General features: G+C 45.8%; 1 protein-coding gene across 5 annotated transcripts in view; it reads right to left on the minus strand.

Annotated features, from left to right (window-relative positions):
• The window catches only part of plxnb1b (plexin b1b), a 243,306-nt gene that overhangs the window by 108,705 nt on the left and 112,380 nt on the right, over positions 1 to 22,221 (minus strand). Inside the window, exon 1 of one of the 5 annotated variants that reach the window (XM_080181720.1) lies at positions 17,545 to 17,645. The exons of the other annotated variants lie outside the window; for them this stretch is intronic. The gene's annotated coding sequence lies outside the window, so the exon portion shown is untranslated. Of the gene's footprint in view, positions 1 to 17,544; positions 17,646 to 22,221 lie in introns of those variants that run through there. 5 annotated transcript variants of the gene reach the window in all.

Genomic DNA, 22,221 nt, shown 5'->3' on the forward strand with positions numbered 1-22,221 from the left:
AGACTTGGCACCGTTTGGCGTAAAGCTGGTTTTTATTCACACACCGGACTTCTTGTACATTCATTCTCAGCGAGAGCAGCGTGTGCTGTTTTGTAACGAACCCTGAGACAGAGCCGCATTCATCTTCTGGGAGGGGGTAGCAAGGACCGTTTAGAAAATACTGGTTTTGTGCTTTCCACAAGAGCACTTCAGCCTCTGGAAACTGCAAAATCCCATCCACTGGGTCCCTGGCACCACGTCTCATTTAATCTTCAACACAAGGGGGAAGAATTGGTCAGAGCTTCAGGTTTCTAGGTGTCCAGGTCACCACCTGCCCTGGTCCCTCCACACCAACACTATAGTTAAGAAAGCCATGATGAAGAGATGCTGGCGTTGGGCAGGGGTGAGCGCTGCTCCTTCAACTGGTAAGTGTCAGATCAGGACTCACCTGATGAAGGAACAGTGCTCTGAAAGCTCGTGATTCCAAATGAACCTGTTGGACTTTAATGCGAGACTTCTTATAGTTAAGAAAGCTCACTAATGCCTCTACTTTCTCAGGAGCCTAAAGAAATTTGGCACGTCTGCTACGACCCCCACCAATTTTTACAGACGCGTCATAAAAGGTATTCTTTCCAGATGTATCACAGCTTGGTATGGCTTCTGTTCTGTCCAAGACTGCAAGAAACTACAAAGGGTTGTGAATGAAGCCCATTCCATCACACAAACTAGTCTCCCATCCATTGGCTGTCAACACTTCCTGCTGCCTTGGAAAAGCAGCCAGCATAATTAAGGACCCCCACGCACCCCAGATATTCTCTCTTCCACCTTCTTCCATCGGGAAAAAGGTATAAAAGTCTGAGGTCACGTACCAACCGACTCAAGAACACCTGCTGCCACCAGACTTTCGAATGGACCTACCTCACATTAAGTTGATCTTTTTCTACGTCCTAGCTATGACTGTAACACTATGTTCTGCACTATCTCCTTTCCTTCTCCCCTATGTACTCTATTCATGGTATGCTTTGTCTGTATAGTGTGCAAGAAACAATACTTTTCACTATATACCAATGCATGTGACACTAAGTCAAATCAAAACAAGTCAAAATCAAACCCGACTTCATCTGCATTAAAGCCATAATTCTGAGGCTAAATGGATAATGAGTCACAGAAACTTTACAGTGCAGAAGGAGCTCATTTGGCCCATTGAGCCTGCACCAAGATCAATCCCACCCAGCCCCTTTCCCCATAACCTCGTGTATTTACCCCGCTAATTGCCCTAACCTACGTACCTTGGGACACTAAGGGAGGATTTAGCCTATCTCTTTAACCCGCACATCTTTAGACTGTGGGAGGAAATTGGAGCACCCAGAGGAAACCCATGCAGACATGGGGAGAATGTGCAAACTCCACACAGTAGTGACCCAAGGCTGGAATTGAACCCAGGTCCCTGGCGCTGTGACGCAGCAGTGCTAACCGCTGTGCCACTGTACCGCCCTTAAAAAATTGACAATCCTCATTTTCCCTTGGGTAAGGGGTGATGGTGCATCGATAGGATAGATAGAAGAGAATGAACTCCTCTTGCGAGAGTGAATGAACTTCACAAATAGCTTGTTCGGGGGGGATGCCAGCTCACATTCCTGACAAAAGTGCATTGGAAATGTGAAACCTCCTTTGCTTAAAAAGCAAAGTGGAGTTGAAAGGAATTGAAAACTTTAAGGCAGAGACTGAACCATTTTTGTTGGGTGGGTTATTCTTCTCCTTGAGAGAGCTCTGCCCAAAGGGCAGGTCTGCCACCACCTCAGACACGGTGGTGACTCAGGCAAATCCCTGACCCACCGCAGCTGGAAGGAGAATCAAATAATGTGCTGCTTACACCAACCTGACCCACACTGATCACCCAGCTAATTCAGCCCACCACCTCTCCATGGGATCCGGGTTGCCAGGGCAACCTACATTTTTACATGCACACTGTTGTTTGCAGGTATGGACCATGATCGTAAAGGCTCCAATTGCTCTCCACCACGTTGCTGATCATACATTCCCTCCGCTATTAGCAATGTATCATTCTTGCCCATCAAGCAAAGCTTCCAAATTGACTGGGTTCGATTCCGGCCTTGGGTGACCATATAGCATCTGCCTGTTCTTCTGTGTCTGCGTGGGTTTCCTCCAGGTGCTCAGGTTTCCTCCCACAGTCCAGAAACGTGCAGGCTAGGTGCATTGGCCATGTTAAGTTCTCCCTTATCGTTAGGGGAATTAAACGTGTTGGGTTACAATATGGCCTGGATGGGATAGCTGTCAATGCAAGCTCAGTAGGCCAAATGGCCTCCTTCTGCACTGTAGGGATTCTATAGATTGCCCCTTAGTGTCCAAACCCCACCGGGTTAGGTGGGGGCGCCAACTTGGTGGGGACAGGGTCATAAAACGCAACGAGCCATTCCATCAACTTCCAGCCAGCAGGAAAGGCCTGCAGGATTCCACCACTGGACCCCAGGGCTTCTCACACAGGGGCAAGGGCGGTTCCCACCATGCTCCAAGGCCTCCTAGTAAGTATATTACAGATCACAAAACTAAGATGAGTAAATGTGAGTTAAGATAGAGATCACTCCATGAACAGCAGAACAGGCTTGAGAAGTTGAATGGTCACCTCCCCTTCCGATATCTCCAAACTAGGATCAGACATGCACCCCAAAGCTGCTACACACAGCCACACTTTTCACTCAGTACCCCAGTCACTACAATTTATTTTTATATTGAGGCCTTACATTTTCAATAATATTACACTCTTAGATTGGTAAAATGATCAAGGAGACTGAATGCTTTCACACTGACTGGGATCCAGCCTCATGTCACTGTGTGTGTGTGGAGTTTGCACATTCTCCTTGCGTCTGTGTAGGTTACTTCCAGGCGCTCTGCTTTTCTCCCACAGTCCGAAAGAATGTAGGAGGAACCCAGAGCGGCACAGTGGTTAGCACCGCTGCCTCACAGCGCCGGGAACCAGAGCTCCATTCCCAGCTTAGATTACTGTCTGCATGTTCTCCCCATGTCTGCGTGGGTTTCCTCCAGGTGCTCCGGTTTCCTCCTACACTCCAAAGGATGTGCAGGTTAGGTGGATTGACCTTGCTAAATTGCCCCTTAGTGTCGAGGGAGCACATTAAGGTAAATGCACAGGGTTATGGGAATAGGGCTTGGTTGGGATTGTGGTTGGTGCAAACCAGATGGGCTGAATGGCCTCCCACTGCACTATATGATTCTATTAGTGTCAGAAGTAGGCTACACTGCAATGAAGTTACTGTAAAAATCCCCTAGTCGCTACACTCCAGCACATGTTCAGAGAGAATGTGCAAACTCCACACAGACAGTGACCCAAGCCGGGATTTGAACCCAGGACCCTGGCGGTGTGAGGCAGCAGTGCTAACCACTGTGTCACCATGCCATTAAATTTAAACTTTAAACTTTAGATGTGCAGGTTAGGTGGATTGGCCATGCTAAGTTGCCCCTTAATGTCCAAAGATGCAATTAGCCATGAGCAATATGCGGGATTAAACGGTTAACGGCAGGGGATTGGGCCTGGGTAGGGTGCTTTCTCAGGAGGTTGGTGCGATGGGTCGAATGGCCTCTTCTGCACTGGAAAAATTCATTAGTTTCCCAACACTGTGACATTCAGAGACGAAGAGAAAGTTCAGTGAGTGTGATGGATGGGAATGCACACCCCACAAGCCTCAACCTATGGGGTGCAAACTAATCAGCTCAGCTGAAGCTGGCATGTGGCAGGAGAAAAGATAATGCCACCTTTGAGGCCTGCCCACGCCAGGAAGATCTAAGGCTGCTGCAGGCAAATGGGAAGCAGGGGATGCATTAAAGAGTGATTTATAAAGTTACGCGGACCTCAAAAAGAGCAAGGCAGAACGCCCACGACACTTTCAGTAATATCTTTGTTATTTTCCTAACGGCTTCATGAGATCAAATGGAGATTAAAGTACCAAAAGCTGGAAATGTTCAGCTCAGAGATACCCCCATAGGCACCAGAAAGATTTCATATCGTTAAATGTTCAGCAGAGTGGAATTAATACAAAACACAGGCATTAAATCGAATAACCAAGTGGGAGCTAGTGATGATGCACAACAAAATTCATCTGCAGAGTTGCCATGGTGAAGTGACAACAAAAAGTATTAATGTCACAAGTAGGCTTAGATTAACACTGCAATGAAGTTACTGCAAAAGTCTGCTAGTCGCCACACTTTGGCGTCTGTTCGGGCACACGGAGGGAGAATTCAGCATGGCCAATTTACCTAATCAGTACATCTTTCAATTGTGAGAGGAAACCGGAGTACCCGGAAGAAACCCACGCAGACATGGGGAGAATGTGCAAAGACAGTGAGCCAAACCAGAAATCAAACCCGGGTCCCTGGTGCTGTGAGGCAGCAGTGCTAACCACTGAGTCATGCAACACAATTTAGTTTTTTTTTTCTCCTCAATGGGCAAATCCTCTGGACTTTCTGGCATTGCAACAAAAACTTGCATTTACCTAACAGATTTAATGGAGCAAATGTCCCAACAGGAGAGTAATCAGCCAAAAATCCAAATTGAGCTCGAGAAAGACAGGTGGTGAAAAGCATGGACAGGGAGCGCGTGGAGTGCGTGTACCAGAATTGGCAATCTCAGCACTAGCAACACACGTACTCCACAGGCAGGTCATCGGAGTCACAAACAAATATCGCAAATATAGCTCTGGTATTATATCGAAGGGGATACATGAAGTTAGCACCATGCCATCAATACCAGCAGCTTAGTCCATCTGTAATGGAGGATAGCAAACTGATTATCAAAGGAGGATAATGTAACGGCATAACAAATAGGACTGTGCAGGCCATTCGGCCCCCCCAGGTCTGTTCTACCATTCAATAAGATCATGGATGATCTGATTGTGGCTTTAGCTTCATTTTCCTACCCTGTCCTCAACTTTTGCAGATGCACCATAGAAAGCATTCTTCCTGGTTGTATCACAGCTTGGTACGGCTTCTGCTCTGTCCAAGACTGCAATAAACTGCAAAGAGTTGAGAACTAAGTCCTATTCATCATGCAAACCATTGACTCTGTCTGCACTTCTCGCTACTTCAGAAAAGCAGCCAGCATAATTAAGGATCCCACGTACCCCAGACATTCTCCCTTCCATTTTCCTCCTTCAGGAAAAAGATACAAAAGTCTGAGGTCACATACCAACCAACTCAAGAAAAGCTTCTTCCCTGCTGCTATCAGACTTTTGAATGAACCTACCTCGCGTTAAGCTGATCTTTCTCTACACCCTAGCTATGATTATAGCACTATATTCTACACCCTCTCCTTTCCTTCTCTATGAATGGTATGCTCTGTCAGCATAGCGTGCAAGAAACAATACTTTTCACCGATTTGACAATAATAAATCAAATCAAACCAAACCTTTTGACCTCCTGAATTACTACTGGAAAATCTATCTACTTAGTACATTCACTGACCTAGAGTGGGATTTTCCAGCTCTGCCCATTGCCAGGATTATCCAGTCCTGATGGAAGGTGATGGATTTTTGGTTGGGAAGCCTGGTACCCCACAGTGAGCCCTGTCATGATGGGACAGGAAAATGGCGGCTCTGGTTTCCACTGCTCTCCATGAGATTTTTTATGTTGAAACCATGACTCCTAATTATAGATGCCCCCCATGAAGGGAAAGGTCCTCTCAGCATGAGTCCTGTCAAGGTTCCTAACAGAGAAAGGCTGATTCTGCAGTGGGCCCAAACCTCACTCAGGTGGACATGTACATTAGCAAGTTTTATCACAGTTGTGCCAGCGAGCGATGAGGCTCCCATGCAGCCTCTCACTGATGTCAAGCTTCGCCTCACTACATTCTCCTGCTGTCCCCCTCACCTTCCTCAGCCTGGGGGGTCAGCACAGCTCCTAATGCAGCGTGTAACAGACTACAATAGGTGACAAAGCCTAGATGAGCATCCCGCGCTCCTGGATCTGTGTCAAACTGCCTTCTTAAAGTTTATTTATTAGTGTCACAAGTAGGCTGACATTAACGCTGCAAAGAGGTTACTGTGAAAATCCCCTGGTTGCCACACTCCTGTTTGGGTCTAACCAGCACATCTTTCAGATGGTGGGAGGAAATAGGAGCACTCAGAGGAAACCCACCCAGACACAGGGAGAAATTTATTCCATTTGGAATAAATGGGTGCTTTTCTGGTTGGCAGTTGGTGATTAGTGGCGAGCTGCAGGGATCGGTGCTGGGGCCTCAACTGTTTACCATATACATAGACAATCTGGAGAAGGGGGCTGAGTCTAGGGTAACAAAATTTGCTGATGACACAAAGTTGAGTGGAAAAGCGAATTGAATGGAGGACGCGGAAAGTCTGCAGAGAGATTTGGATAGGCTAAGTGAGTGGGCGAGGATCTGGCAGATGGAGTATAACGTTGGCAAGTGTGAGGTTATCCACTTTGGAGGGAATAATAGTAAAATAGAGTATTATTTAAATGGTGAAAAAGTACTGCATGTTACTGTGCAGAGGGACCTGGGGGTCTTTGTGCATGAATCGCAAAAACTCAGTCTGCAGGTGCAGCAGGTGATCAAGAAGGTGAATGGGATGTTGGCCTTTATCGTGAGGGGGATAGAATATAAAAGCAGGGAGATCTTGCTGCAACTGTACAAGGCACTGGTGAGGCCGCAACTGGAGTAGTGTGTGCAATTTTGGTCCCCTTATTTGCGAAAGGATATATTGGCCTTGGAGGGAGTACAGAGAAGGTTCACCAGGTTGATACCAGAGATGAGCGGGTTAGCTAATGAGGAGAGATTGAATAGATTGGGCCTGTACTTGGAGTTTAGAAGGCTGAGGGGGGATCTTATAGAGACATAAGATAATGGAGAGGCTAGATAGGGTACAGGCAGAGAGATTCTTTCCACTTAGAAAGGAAAAAAGAACTAGAGGGCACAGCCTCAAAATAAGGGGGAGTCAGTTCAGAACAGAGTTGAGGAGGAGCTTCTTCTCTCAGAGAGTAGTGAATTTCTGGAATTCTCTGCCCATTAAAGCGGTGGAGGCTACCTTGTTAAATGTGTTTAAGTCACGGGTAGATAGATTTCTGATCAATAAGGGAATTAAGGGTTATGGGAAGCAAGCGGGTAAGTGGAACTAATCCACTTTTGATCAGCCATGATCTTATTGAATGGCGGGCCAGGCTTGAGAGGCTCCTGCTCCTATTTCTTATGTTCTTACGTTCTTACGTTCTTAACGTGCAACTCCACACAGGCAATGACCCAAGCCGGGAATCAAACATGGGCCCCGGGCGCTGTGATGCAATAGTGCTAACCACTGTGCCACCCTATTGCTGAGTGGCATCTTTAGCCTCATTGTACAAGGGAAGTGCAACAGTGATTTGGGTCATCACTGCTGCAAGAGCTAGCTACCTACTTCTTCCAGCACACAGTGGGCATATGATCAGCTGGTAAAAACACAAGAACATTGAAAGCCATGAATTCTCATTCCTGGGCACAGGCCAATAGTTTTTCTCGTATGAAGGTTATCACAGTGGTACAGGTGTCAAGCACAGACCCTCCATTTAATGTAGCTTCAGCCATCCCATGTCCTTTTTCCATTTGTGAGACATGGGCTAGCCAGCATTTATTGCCCATCCCTAGTTGCCCTTGAGAAGGTGGTGGTGAGCTGCCTTCTTGAATTGCTGCTGTCCACGTGCTGAGGTTTGACCCATAATGTTGCGAGGGAGGGAGCTCCAGGATTTTGACCCAACAACGGCGAAGGAACAGCAAAATATTTCCAAGTCAGGATGGTGAGGGAACTTGCAGATGTGTCTGCTGCACTTGTCCTTCAAGATAGAAGTGGCCAAGGGTTTGGAAAATGTGCTAATCCACAGATGAGTTAATATTGCTACTACATAATCCATTGCTCTCAAAATGAGCATTCCCCTGTTACACCTCCTTCCACACCGACCGTGCTATTCAACCAAGAGTTCCATTAGAGACTCAATCCTTCAGGGGTGCATAATTATGGAAAAGTTGCACAATTAGAAGTGAAGAACTGGCTACTTGAGCTCATGTTTAGAAGCGTGATATGAAGCAACATTACAGTGCATTTGATATGAATGCATGACTCACAGAAAGGGACCACTAATGTATTTTACCAAACAAATGAATTGACTTGCAATAGCTTTTAATGTGTTGGTTCCACATCTCACAGTGCCAGCTGCTCCATTTTCACAGCACAAAAAGGTTTCACACACCAAGATTATGCAGCAGAACCAGAACATTGTGCTGTATAATAGATCGTCTCCACGGCAATCAGGGATGCCCCAGTGTGCCAACAGACAGAAACTAAACTGGCTGAATTATTAAGTCTGAAACAATGCCATGTGGAATGAGAGAACTCACACAGAAGAAGCATCATAATGTTCCGTGTAACCTAAATTATTTGCATATTTTTGAAGAATTCCTTCTAATTTTTGTACATGCGTTGCCATTTTGGGACAAAGGGGTTGCTGCATTTTACAATGTGCACTTGGGGCAGCACGGTGCCACACTGGTTAGCATTGCTACCTCACGGCGCTGAGGACCCGGGTTCAATTCCGGACTCGGCTCACTGTCTGTGTGGAGTTTGCACGTTAGGACTGCTGCCTCATAGTGCCAGAGACCCAGGTTCAATTCCCGGCTTGGGTCACTGTGTGGAGAATACATGTTCTCCCCTTATCTGTGTGGGTTTCCTTTGGGTGCTCCGGTTTCCTCTCACAGTCCAAAGGTGTGCGGGTTAGGTCAATTGGCCGTGCTAAATTGACCCTAGTGTCACGGGGATTAGCAGGGTAAATATGTGGGGTTCCAGGAATAGGATCTGGATGGAATGTAGTCGGTACAGACTCAATGGCTGAATGGCCCCCTTCTGTACTGTAGGGATTCTGTGATGACACATGCAGGACTTATGGAATTTTTTCTTTTAGTGTCACAAGAAAGCTTTCATTAACACTGCAGTGAAGTTACTGAGAAAATCCTCTAGTCACCACACTCCAGCACCTGTTTGGGTACACTGAGGGAGAATTTAGCACGGCCAATGCACCTAACCAGTATATCTTTCGGACAGTGGGAGGAAACCGGAGCACCCAGAGGAAACCCACGCAGACACGGGGAGAATGTGCAAACTCCGCACAGAATGTAATCCAAGCAGGGAATCAAACCCGGGTCCCTGGCGCTGTTAGGCAGCAGTGCTAACAACTGTGCCAGCGTGCAAATACATGCACAATTTCTGCTCCCTTCACAATTGTTTCTTCATGGAAGAAAAATCAGGGAATCGCGAAGAATGCACCATCTTAACTTCAACAATCTGTTGCGTGTAATTAAAAAGTCGCGCTCTCATGAGTTGCCAATATAATGTGCCTCAGGAGTTTGATAAGAACCCAATGGTTAAAAGAAAGAATGAGACTACTGTAACTTGTACCACTAGAGATGGGGGTGCAGGATTCACTGAAACCTTCAGCTATATCACCCTGAGACCTCTTCACAAAACGCTCCTCCTAAAAATATCCCCAAGAGAATTGATCATTTTAACAGGGACTCAACCTCTGGAGTTCACTGCCTTATGTTCTGTTGCAGGAAGAACAGGCTATATCAACTTCACCCAAGAATAACATTGCAACATAGGACAAGGAGGAAATGGAGACTGCCTCATGATTTGCCAATTCAACAAAATTAAACATTAACAAAAACATAAAATGCTTAAAAATCTCAGCAAGTCTAACAGCATTTGTGGAGAGAATACAGAGCCAATGTTTCGAGTCTGGGTGACCCATCATTAGGATTTAAAGCGTTGGCTCTATTCTCTCTCCACAGATTGCTGTCAGACCTGCTGAGATTTTCCAGCATTTTCTGTCCTTGTTGCAGATTCCAGCGTCCACAGTATTTTGCTTTTAATTAAGCATTAATTTCCCATGTAACAAAAGCTTGCAAATCCAGTGGGTATGAGTGAAAGGTTCCTTCGCACAATGTGAACAGCACCGGCAGGGCCACATTCTTGGGTGGATGGGGCGGCGGGGGGCTTCTAGAATTACTGCAGCCAAGCCCAATGGCACTGGGTAGGAACTTGCACAATTTTGACCCAGCTATGAAGGGGTGGTGAACTGTCTAAGTTGACGATGATGGATTTGCCATGACATTGCTGCTCTAGCCCATCTCAGCAGCAGAGTCTGTCCATGGGAATGGAAGATTCCATCACCGAGTTCTAAGGTGCTATCCGCAGTGTGGGTGGACGGAGTGAATATTAGATTCAGTGGCAGCAATGCTGACAGAACGGACTGTTCTGTTCAGTCCAGGATGGTGTTGAGCTTCTCGAATTTGTTCCCGAATACATCCTCCCACGTGATAGTTTCATCATTAGATAATTAAGGAATGTTGAGACTCAGAAACTGAATGCCGCAGACAGTCTCTGTGCTGCTCTGAATTCATATGGCTTCTGCTCATAGAATCCCTACTGTGCAGAAGTCCTTTCAGCCCATCAAGTCTGCATCAACTCTCTGACAGAGTATTTTACCCAGGCCCTCTCCTTCACCCCATCCCTGTAACCTCACCCATTTACCACAATTAATCCATGGCAATTTAGCACGGCCAAACCATCTAAACCGCACATCTTTTGGACTGTGGAAGGAAACGGGAGCACCAGGAGGAAACCCACGCAGACATGGGGAGAACTTTCAAACTCCACACAGACAGTGACCCGAGGCCGGAATTGAACCTAGGTCCCTGACATTGTGAGGCAGCAGCGCTAACCACTGACTCAGGGAGAAAACACACATATCTTCATGGCCTGTTCTAGCCCGAGAGAACTTGTGCCAATTGTGCCAACTTGTGTGTGGTGGGTGGAGAAGGCTGGGGGAAAGTTTACTTGTTGCACTTTCCCTTGTTAAAGATGATCACTGCACGGGTGTGAATGTTTCTTACCACTTGTAATCCACAGCCTGAATATTATTCAATGCTACTGTCCGCTGACATGGGCTGTTCGTTATTTATTACTGTCACAAGTAGGCTGACATTAACACTGCAATGAAGTTACTGTGAAAATCCCCTAGTCGCCATACTCTGGCACCTGTTTGGGTACACGAGGGGGAATTTAGCATGGCCGATGCACCTAAACTGCATGTCAGGGCGGCACGGTAGCACAGTGGTTAGCACTGCTGCTTCACAGCTCCAGGGTCCTGGGTTTGATTCCCGGCTCGGGTCACTGTCTGTGTGGAGTTTGCACATTCTCCTCACGTCTGCGTGGGTTTCCTCCGGGTACTCCGGTTTCCTCCCACAGTCCAAAGATGTGTGGGTTAGGTTGATTGGCCCTGCTAAGAAATTGCCCCGTAGTGTCCAGGAATGCACAGGTTAGAGGGATTAGTGGGTATAAAATGTAGGGATATGGGGGTAAGGCCTGGGTGGGATTGTGTTCGGTGCAGACTCTGTGGGCTGAAGGGCCTTTTTCTTCACCGTAGGGTTCTATGGTCTTTCAGATATTGGAGAAAACCGGAGCACCCGGAGGAAGGAGGGATCTAGGTGTATGTGTACACAGATCCCTGAAAGTTGGGAATCAAGTAGATAAGGTAGTTGGGAAGGCATACGGTGTCTTGGCGTTTATTGGTAGGGGGATTGAATTTAGGAGCCGCAACGTCGTGTTGCAACTGTACAAAACTCTGGTGCATCCGCACTTGGAGTATTGTGTGCAGTTCTGGTCCCCACATTATAGGAAGGATGTGGAGGCATTGGAGAGGGTGCAGAGGAGGTTTACCAGGATGTTGCCTGGTATGGAGGGAAGGTCCTATGAGGAGAGACTGAGGGATTTGGGATTGTTTTCATTAGAAAGAAGGCAGCTAAGAGGGGACCTTATTGAAACATATAAGATGATTAGAGGTTTAGATAGGGTGGACAGTGATAGCCTTTTTCCTCGGATGGAGAAAGCTAGCACGAGGGGGCATAGCTTTAAATTAAGGGGTGGTAGATATAGGATGGATGTCAGAGGTAGGTTCTTTACCCAGGGGGTGGTGAGGGATTGGAGTGCCCTGCCTGCTGCAGTTGTTGATGCGCCTAGTTTGGGGGCGTTTAAGAGATCCGTGGATAGGTTTATGGATGGAAAGGGATTGGTTTAGGTTAGAGGGTCATTGCTTTTTTAATTGGTCGGCGCAACATCGTGGGCCGAAGGGCCTGTTCTGCGCTGTAATGTTCTATGAAACCCATGCAGACCCAGGGAGAACGTGCAAACTCCACAGAAACAGTGACTGAAGCTGTGAATAGAACCCGACACACACTCCGCCCCCCCCCCCCCCCACCCCCCCAGCAGAATTATTCCAGGTGCGAGGAAATCGCACCACAGAATCACACAGGACAAGATGCTTGCCTGATTGCGCTGACTCTCAAAGGAATAACAATTAGACCCCGACCTTTGCTCTATCCCCATTTGGCTCTCTCAAAACCTTTCCTTTTTCAGTGGGGATCCAAATCTCACGTGAAATAAGCCAACAAGCCCCCTCCCCAAATAGTTTTGTGGGAAAGTTGTCTGAAAAATTTCTCCACACCACTGCGAACGCAGAAACAATGTCTTCATCAGCACATTAACGTTAGGAGCACCGACATTAGAACAGGTTTCTGAGATGACATAAGGCACAACTTCAAACAAAATCGGGTTTGCATGCAAGTTTACATCAGTTACCTTGCACTCATGTTCTTGCATCACCCAAACAAACAGACTCAACCCCTCTGACCCAAAACTCATTTGGAAACTTATTGCATACATGTCACTGTCAATTAACAGCCACGCCTCTTGTTAGAATTACCTATTCACCATATTCGTGTCATGGTTTCAGACCTTGTACGCACAGGCTTCGCTTTCTGAATGTTTTCGTACTTGCTGGGACTTGACAACCAATTTAATTTGAATAAAGTTACAAAGTGGGAGGGGACTTCATCAAAAATGTTGAGAAGTAGAAAAGAAATTGGCTCTAACTGCAGGGCAAGCCACCCTCAGCTTACTGATTTCCTTACATGTCAGTGCGATGAGCTCTTTAAAACTTAATGTTTCTGCAGGTCACTTTCAATTGATATTCCGTGATGACAACTAGCACTGAAACACATTGGAAACTTTCACTGCCTGCAGCTAATTCTTTTCCCAAATTTGTTAACATTTTTTTACTCAGGGAGAAAAACACACATCTTCATGGCCTGTTCTAGCCCCTGAAGAGAGAACTTGTAATGGCCAAATATATACATGGTGAAATCTAGGCTCATGAATTACTCTAGTAAACTTTGCCACTCAGCTGGGAATAGACGAGAGATACCAAATAACTTTTCTCATTTACAAACAGCATGCTGGCACAGCGGTTTGCGCTGCTGCCTCACAGTGCCAGGGACCTGGGTTCAATTCAAGTCTAAATGACCCTTTGTCAAAGGTTTGACAAAGAATCTCTGGATTCAAAATGTCAGCTCTTTTCTCTCCTTTCAGATGCTTCTAGACCTGCTGGGATTTTCCAGCATTTTCCCTTGTGGTTTCACATTCCAGCATCCACAGTAATTTGCTTTTAATCTGCCTTCAGTTCCCTGCTTGGGCCACTGTCTGTGAGGAGTCTGCACCTTCTCCTGGTGTCTGTGTGGGTTTCAGAGAACAAAAAAAAACTACAGCACAGGAACAGCCCTTCAAGCCTGCACTGATTGTGACGCCTGCCTAAACTAAAACCATGTGCACTTATGCAGTCTGCATCCTTCCATTCCCATCCTATTCATGTATTTGTCTAGTTGCCCCTCAAATGGTGCATTTGTACCTGCTCCCATTACGTTCCCAGGCATTCATCACCTTCTGTGTAAAAAAACTCGCCTTGCACATCTCCTCTAAACCTTTCCCCACACACGTTAAACCTATGTCCCCAGTACTAGACTTCTCTACCCTAGGAAAGAGCATCTGACTATCCACTCTGTCTATACCACTCAATCTTCTAGACTTCTATCAAGTCACCCCTCTACCTCTGTTGAGGACAAACCAAGTTTATCCAACCTCTCCTCATAGCTAATGTGCTCCAGACCAGGCAATGACCTGGTAAACCTCTTCTGTACCCTCTCCAAAGCATCCACATCCTTCTGGTAGTGTGGCGACCAGAATTGTTCACAATATTCCAAATGAGGTCTACTAAGGTTCTGTACAGCTGCAGCACGACCTGCCAATTTTTATACTCAACGTCCCGACCGATGAAGGTAAGCATGCCGTATGCTTTCTTGACTACTTTATCCACTTGCATTACCACTTTCAGTGTATGCCCAGATCTCTCTGCCTGTCAATACTCCTAAAGGTTCTACCAATTACTGTATAACTCTTACATGCATTGGACCTTCCAAAGCGCATTACCTCACACTTGTCTGGATTAAACTCCATCTGCCATTTCTCTGCCCACGTCTCCAACCGGGTTGTATCTTGCCGTATCCTCTGAGAAACCTCTTCACTATCCACAACTCCACCAATTTTTATGCCGTCTGCAAACTTACTAATCAGGTCAGCTACATATTCCTTCAAAATCGTTTATATATACTATGAACAACAAAGGTTCTAGAGCTGATCCCTGTGAAATACTGCTGGTTTCCTCCCACAGTCTGAAAGACATGCTGGTTATGTGCATTGACCATGCTAAATTCTCCCTCAGTGTACCCGAACTAGCGCCAGAGTGTGGCAACTAGGGGATTTTCATAGTAACTTCATTGCAATGTTAATGTAAGCCTAATCATGACAACCTTAAAACTTAAACTGCAGCTAAGGAAATCTGGCATATCAGCTACGACTCTCACCAACTTGTACAGAAGCACCATAAAAAACATTCTTTCTTGTTTTATCACAGCTTGGTATGGCTCCTGCTCTGCCCAAGAATGCAAGGAACTACAAAAGGTCATGAATGTAGCCTAACCCATCACGCAAACCATCCTCTCATCTATTGATTTTGTCTATACTTCCTGCTGCCTTGGCGAAGCAGCCAGCATAATTAAGGACCCCATGCACCCCGGACATTCTCTCTTCCACCTTCTTCTTTTGGGAAAAAGAAACAGAAGTCTGAGGTCACATACCAATCGACTCAAGAACACCTTCTTCCCTGCTACTGTCAGACTTTTAAATAGACTTACCTTGCATTAAATGGATCTTTCCCTACACCCTAGCTATGACTGTAACACTACATTCTGCACTGGCTCTTTCCTTCTCTATGAACGGTATGTTTTGTCTGTATAGCACGCAAGAAACAACACTTTTCACTGTAAGTTAGTACGTGACAATAATAAATCAAATCAACTCAACTCTCACAAGGCTGCTTACCCCATACAATGCCACCAAACTTTAAACAGGAGATAAAAGATGCCATTGTACAATCGCTGAGGTAGTGCAGCATCTGCAACATGTACATAACACTGCAAGGAATCAGGAGGCCCACTCCCTGCAGGCAAGGCCCAATTCTGATTCTCTCAGCTTTCTTTAATCCCGTTGACAATTTGAATTAATCATTGAGTGTTAGTGTTGGGGAGGCAGTATGGCCTGGTGTCTCAACCTCTTAACATCAGAGCTACACAGCATAAACAAGACAAGTGAAGAACTCGAGTCCGAATGACTTTCATTGAGGGAGCTTGAACCACGCAGCCATAGAAACTCCTCCCACCAGTACCCAAGTTGTTTCTGTCAATAACGCTTCAAACTCAATATTCAGAAACTTTACAGGATTCAAAAAATTACCGGGTTAGACACAGCTTACATAGAAACATAGAGGATAGGAGAGGAGGAGGTCATTTGGCCCTTTGAGCCTACCCCGTCATTCATCATGATCATGGCTGATTGTCCAATTCAATAGTCCTGCTTTATCCCCATAACCTTTGATCCCATTTGCCCTAAGTGCTATATCCAGCCACCACTTGAATGCATTCAATGTTTTGGCATCAACTACTTCCTGTGGTAATGGATTCCACAATGGTTCCAGCTTGGTATGGCTCCTGCTCTGACCAAAGCCACAAGGAATAGTTATGAACCTAGCCCAGTCCATCATGCAAGCTGTCTCACATCCATTGACTCCATCTACACTTCCCGCTGTCTCGGAAAAGCAGCCAGCGTAATCAAGTACTTCATGCAGCCCGCAGACTCTCTTCCACCTTCTTCCGTCAGGAAAAAGATACAGATGTCCGAAAATATGCACCTCAAGAATAGCTTCTTCCCTGCTGCCATCAGATTTTTGATTGGTTTTATCACACATTAAGCTAATCTTTCTCAAAAACAGAAAAATGCTGGAAAATCTCTGCAAATCTGACAGCATCTGAGGAGAGAGAATAGATCCAACGTTTCGAGTCTAAATAATCCTCCCTCTGTCAGAGTTCTCTGACGAAGGGTCTTCCAGACTCGAACAGTTGGCTCCATTCTCTCCCCACAGATGCAGACAGACCTGCTGAGATTTTCCAGCATTTTGTTATTGTTTCAGATTCTAGTAACTGGAGTATTTTGCGTTTATATTAAGCCAATCTTTCTCTTCAGCTTATCGGTAACTGTAACACTATATTCTGCACCCTCTCCTTTCCTTCTCGCTCATGAACCCGATGAACGGTACGCTTTGTCTGTATAGTGCGCAAGAAGCAATACTTTTCACTATATCCCAATACATGTGACAATAGTTTAAGTTTATTTATTAGTGTCACAAATAGGCTTACATTAACATTGCAATGAAGTTACTGTGAAAATCCCTTAGTTGCCACACTCCAGCACCTGTTCGGGTACATGGATCATAGCCAATGCACTAACCAGCACATCTTTCAGACTGTGGGATGAAACTGGAGCATCCAGAGGAAACCCACAAAGACATGGGGAGAATGTGCAAACTCCACACACACAGTGACCCAAGCCAGGGTTCGAACTTGTGTGCCTGGCGCTATGAGGCTGCAGTGCTAACTACTGTAATAAATCAATTCAGTGCTTTATAACTAATTTATTTTTAAATGGGATTTTGATTGATCCTTGAGTTTTCTCACTCATTTTTTGCGTCTTCTCCTAAAGGCACTGATGCACTCACTGAGATACTTCAAGGACAAGGGCCGCTTGCCATGAAGATTATTAGGCTCCAAATCTGGTGATTGGTAAGCGCTTTTCTCTGATTTTTCCATTTTAAAAGGGGAGATTCTTAGCTCTCCTGATGACCGATGCAATTTGTTCTCATTCATAATGCGCTAGTTCTAATGCGTGGCCACGTACTGCCAAGTTCCGGCCTTGCAGCCTCTGACCTCCAGGATTCCCCAAGGGAATATTAGACTCTGTGGCGAACAGCTCGATCTGTCACCAGCCTTGATCACAATATGGGCAAGAAAGCTTCCCCACCACTCTCAAATCTTTGATCCTCTGAGTGCCAGTCAACACCTGCACAACACACCAGTTAGGACTGCAGCCACACACTCTCACAACTGGAGTTAGATTAGAAAGCAACTCGACACTGTCCCAGGCCATAGGAGCTCATCCCACCCAGCACAAAGCTCAGTCCCGCACCACGCTCAGTTAAAAACACGCATCATCCTACCTTCTGCGTTAAATTTGTTCAAAATGGAAAGTTGAAAGCCCCGAGACATGTGGCGTTTTACAATCTGTCCTGCGACATTGTGCAACATCCATCACAGTGAACAAGGCAAGTATTAACACGTGGGAATTTTCTCTCTGCAACACACAATATAAAAAGGAAAGAGGAAAGAGAACCTCCTGGGACGCTCTGTAGTTGTGCCAACAATCTGGAGGAGGAGTTAACTGGGGATTCTATTGAATCCCTGTGGGAGGGTTGGCAGAGATGTTGGCTGCTTGACACAATGCAGCTCACATATCATATCAGGGCTCTAATCTGCTTCCCCACTTCAAGGAAAGGGCAGCAAGGTGACACAGCCATTAGCACTTCTGCCTCAGGGGGCCCGGGTTCGATTCTAGCCTAGGGTGTCTGTCTGTGTGGAGTTTGCATGTTCTCCCTGTGTCTGCGTTGATTTCCTCCTGGTGCTCCAGGTTCCTCTGCAGGTTAGGTGGATTGGCTATGCTAAATTGCCCCCAAGTGTCCTAAGATGTGCAGCTTCGGGGGGTTAGTGGGGTAAATGCATGTAGTTACAGGGATAGGGCCTGGATAAGATGTTCTGTTGGAGAATCAGTGCAGGCTCTAAGGGCCGAATGGCTTCCTTCTGCATGGTCGGGATTCTATGATGGCTTTATGCTTTTTGATGGAGGTGTGGATACTGGTCTTGGAACATGCACACCCTGATGCGCAACCATTCAGAATCTTCCCCAGAAACCCTTCGTGCCTAATCAGAATCCAGTTGGCTGCCAAGCTAAACCCTAATCCAGAACAGTGCCGTCCATGGGGCAACTCCCATTGGCTGCTCAACACCATCCCCCTGCATCATAAGAGGGAAGACTTGACGTTATGCTCACTTACTCTCCCACAATACCCCTCCCCGCATCATAATTACATAGCTAAAAGATCACGGTTGTGTCTCAAACTCTGGACTATAGATCTCGACTGACAGGAGAGTGAGAAGCCAAGCATATGTTTCAGAAATCCATATCCTGTAGGCTTTCCAATGCTCTTGGAATAACCAGAAACCAAGGAAATTGTTCCCAGCTCTATTTCAGTACAATCCAGCAAGCCTGTGCAGGTTCCAGCTCCTCTCAAACTAATCCCAATGTATAAAGGTTTTCCTCCTAGAATCCCTACAGGGCAGAATGGGGCCATTCAGCCCATCGAACCTATACCAACCTAAATCCCACTTTGGCCTATTCCCGTAACTTCACATATTTACCCTGCTAATCCCCCTGACGCTAGAATCAATTTAGCATGGCCAATCAACCTAACCCGTGCATCTTTCAGGCTTTGGGAGGAAACCAGAGCACCCGGAGGAAACCCACACAGACATGGGGAGAATGTGCAAACACGTCACAGACAGCGACCTAAGCCAGGAATTAAACTCGGGTCCCTGGCACTGTGAGACAGCAAAGCTAACCACGGAACCACCATGCTGCATCACCTTTGCGTCAGCACATTCTTTATTTTAAACTCATTCATAAGACGTGGATGTCACTAGCTGGCCAGCATCTATTGGCCATCCCTCGTTGCCTGAGGGTAGTTGAGAGTCAACCACATTGCTGTGGCTCTGGAGTTACATGTAGGCCAGATCAGCCGATTTCCTTTCCTAAAGGACATTAGTGAAACAAATGAGCTCTTCCGGCCACAGACAATGGTTTCATGGTCATCAGTCCATTCTTAATTCCAGATATTTTTATTGAATTCATATTCCACCACAGCAGAAGGTGGAATTTGAACCCAGGTCCCCAGACCATCTGCTCTTTCCGCCTATTTCTATTCTCAATTGCATCTGGCACCACAAGTAACCCAGAGCTTAAAGCTTTTACAGTCCTGCTAGCCAATTTCCCACCTAGCTCCATAAATCCTGACTTCAGGATCACCTCTGCAATTTCAATTTCCTGCCACTGTGCCTACCCTGCCTGTGCACTCTGCCACATCTCTGGCTGCCAGTGGCCCTTCTGACACCAGGAACGACCTGGGATTGGTGAAAGCATCATCAGTGGGAGCGTTGGAAAGCTGGAAATTGAGGGACCCTCAGCAGTTGGAGAGAGTAGTGTTTGGAGAACATGGGACTGAGGAGGACCAGGTTTCAGGGGATTGGCGGTGGGTGGTTTGGGGAGGCTGGCATTTTCTCAAGAGTGGCAGCAGAAAAGCAGCATCAATGTAGTGAGCAGGAACCACACTGAAAGAGGCACAGCCGGCAAAGAGACGAATGCAAACTTATCCTCTACTCTTCATGGGCAAATAGTGAATATGTTTAGAAGATTGAGGGGGAATCTCATAGAAAATTATAAAATTCTAACAGGGTTAAATGGGGTAGATTCAGAAAGAATGTTCCCAATGGTGAGGGAGTCCAGAATTAAGTTTGAGGATAAGGGGTAAACGTTTTCGAACTGAGGTGAGAAGTTTCTTCACCCAGAGGGTGATGAATGTGTGGAATTCACTACCACAGAAACTAATTGAGGCCAAAACTGTGTGTGATTTCAGAAGAAATGTGAAAGAGCTCTTGGGGCTAAAAGAAAATTGGGGCAGGCAGGATCAGGATATTGAATTTGATAATCACCCATGATCAAAATGAATGGCGGAGGAGGTCCGAAGGGCCAAATTGTCTACTCCTGATTCTAGCTTCTGTCTTTCTATTATTTCCACGACTGGGCGATTGGGCAATTAGAGGACCGCGACATAAGATTCTGACTGGAAAAGCCAAAGAGACAGTTTTTGACTTGAGGATTGGTGGACCATAGGTTGCTTCATTGTATGTGGAAATGCTAAGACACAAAACTTCAACCATTGGATAACCAACCTTGATAAGGTAAATTAAATTAACATTTGGGAAAGGCAGCGGCATTGTGGTAATGTCACTGGATCAGTAATCCAGAGGGCTGGGCTAATGCTCTGGGGGTTCAAACCCCAACGGGGCGCTGATGGAATTTTAATTCAATGAATTAAATCTAGAACTGAAAGCTAGTCTCAATAATGTTGGCCAAGAAACTATCAGCTGTCATAAAAACCCATCTAGTCAACTAATGTCTCAGGAAGGAAATCTGCCATCCTTAGCTGACCCGACCTAGTTGTGACTTTCAACCCACAGTGATGTGGTTGACTCCTAACTATCCTCTGAAATGGCCTAAGCAAGCCAGCCGCAAGGGCAATTAGGGATGGGCAACATATGCTGGCATTTCCAGTGATGCCCATGTATCATGAAAGAACAATTTTGAAGTCACGTGATCATGTTAAATAAGGCATCGCATGGAAGTCATGTTCAGAGTGTCATATGATCAACCCTTTTGGAATACGTCCAGCCAAAATTGGCAACTCTAACGTACATGTCAATGGGAGAGAACAACATTGAAAGGTGAATGCATAAAGGAATATTGTCCTTCAGACCATGCAAGGAAAAATGTTATATCTTAAAAGTGGGCCTTCAGACGCAATTATGTATAAATCATATAAGGGAATGATTTTAGGTCTACACTGTATGCTCTGTGGGAATCAATTCCCAGACTGTCATTTTTGAGTTTACCCAGCAATAACTAAGCAAAACAGATCTTGAAGATTCCAGGTTCCAACCCCAGTCAGTTAGAGTTAGTAGCCAGGGAAACAATAGGATGATATACTGGCCTTTGCAACTGAGGGGATAACAATACCAGAAAGCTAAGCTTCCCCATTCTGAATGCAACTCAAGGTCTCTTGCTGCACACGCATTTGGGTGACTCGAATAGACTGCATATTGTGGTCAACCAAGTTCACTATTGAGGCTCCCACATTAACCCTGGTAACTTGGGACAACATACCACAGGGCAATTGGCATCCATTTCAGCAGGAACCCACAAAGAAGTGAAGAACTGCGGCACAGAGCAGGTGGAGAAGGAATCGTGGGCAAACAAATATAAATGAATCTTAAGAGGATGGTGGTTGCAGGCCCAGACCATGCTGTGCATTAATCAATTCTATAGATGGAATGTAGACCGAACCTCTGACTGTGTGCGAACTGTTAATAAAAAAGAACATTTCAATTGACTCCCTTGTACAGAAATTGTTGGCAGGATTAACATTCCAGCCTCTTGTTGACTTTATGCAACCTCAAGCACTAAGGAACATGGTGAACTGTTCCTAAAATACCATTCCATCATTGAATCAATTGTGAAAGTTAAACACTTTGGAAGGTCAACCCTGATATTGCCGCAATGCTCAACTCAGTTCCACGTGGAAGAGTCATTTAGAAGATGACTTGTCTTCAACATTTGCCTCTCACTCAGGGCTCACCCATTATTGGTCACACTGTTACACAAATGGATTAGAAGTTTTAGCAACTTTTTTTGCTGCCTTTACACAGTCAGATATCAGTCTGACATCTTCCAATTGGGTCGACTGAGCGTGACCCTCTCCAGGCTATTATTGTCATGGCTTAGGGATTTGAGTCTTCAGAAATATTGAATGAAAGAGATGGTTCTGATCACATTCCCTCTTTGGGATTTGTACAAGTCAGGCTGATTTCTGCCTCTCTCTGCTACTGCCCAGTTGTTTCGCGGGTCTCGCTACTTATCCAGCGGTAATGACCAAATGATGGGAAATCCCATGTATCATGAAAGAACAATTTTGAAGTCACGTGATCATGTTAAATAAGGCATCGCATGG

This window comes from Carcharhinus amblyrhynchos, chromosome 3, assembly GCF_965287045.1.
Source record: "Carcharhinus amblyrhynchos chromosome 3, sCarAmb.v2.hapA, whole genome shotgun sequence".
NCBI classification, from domain to species: domain Eukaryota; kingdom Metazoa; phylum Chordata; class Chondrichthyes; order Carcharhiniformes; family Carcharhinidae; genus Carcharhinus; species Carcharhinus amblyrhynchos.